This window comes from Oreochromis niloticus, linkage group LG10 (genome assembly GCF_001858045.2).
Source record: "Oreochromis niloticus isolate F11D_XX linkage group LG10, O_niloticus_UMD_NMBU, whole genome shotgun sequence".
Lineage (NCBI taxonomy): Eukaryota > Metazoa > Chordata > Actinopteri > Cichliformes > Cichlidae > Oreochromis > Oreochromis niloticus.
Genome location: NC_031975.2, coordinates 24,161,802 through 24,162,928, shown reverse-complemented (window position 1 = coordinate 24,162,928; position 1,127 = coordinate 24,161,802).

Genomic DNA, 1,127 nt, shown 5'->3' with positions numbered 1-1,127 from the left:
GTTCACTACACTCTGAGCTTCCGTTTGAGTCTGCTTTTGGGTCCACCTCACATTCAGGCTTTGGCCTTAACACAAACAATACAAATAAAGTCCAATGTCCAATTTTGCTGTAGGCAAATGACAAATGGCAAAATGACAAAAGGCTTATCCTTATTCATTCATAAAGGTACTCAGTAATCAAAATGGGCTCCTTGAATGTTTTCAAATTACATGTTTCATGTCCCACAGCTCTTAGCCTCTTTTCTGATTTCTTATTTTCAAATCATTAAATACATTTGAATATTGAACAGAAGTAACTCAAGTAAATACAAAATGCAGCGTTAAATTATAATTTCCTTTATTAAGGCAACAAAGCTATCCAAACCTTTCCTTTTCTTTCTTTCTTTCTTTCTTTCTTTTTTTCTTTCTTTCTTTCTTTCTTTCTTTCTTTCTTTCTTTCTTTCTTTCTTTCTTTCTTTCTTTCTAAATTCAGCCACATTGGAGGGTTTTCCTGCATGAACAGCCTTTTTAAGTTCAAAATATTTTAATTGGATTTAAGTCCAGACTTTAATTAGGCCACAGGAGGGCTGAGTTAAGTTTCAGGCCTGAATACTGTATTAAAATAGAACCTGTGTGACAAAGTCAGATAAAATATCTCAAAAAGCAACACATCAGTGTCAGCAGCTGAGAAAAAGTCATTGACATCTATCAGTCTGGAATAGGTTACAAAGAGTTTCAAAGGTTTTGGGACTCCAGCGAACCACAGTAAGAGCTATTATCCACAAATGGAGAAAATTGGAAACAGTGGTGAACCTTCCCAAGAGTAGCTGGCCCACCAAAGGCAAAACACTCTGTGACAACTCATGCAGAAAGTCCCACAAGAACCAGAAACATCATTTAAAGAATTGCAGGCTTCGCTTGCCTCAGTTAGTTCATGATTCAACATTAAGAAAGAGTCCAAGAAAAATGTCATCCATGGAAGAGTTCCAAGGAGAAATCTACTGCTGACCAACAAGTAGACAAAATATCTAATACTTGCCAAAAAAGATTTTGATGATTCCCGAGACTTTTGGGAAAATATTCTGTGGACTGACAAAACAAAAGTTTAACTTTTGCAAAGATTTGAGTCCTGTTAGTTTGTGCTATGA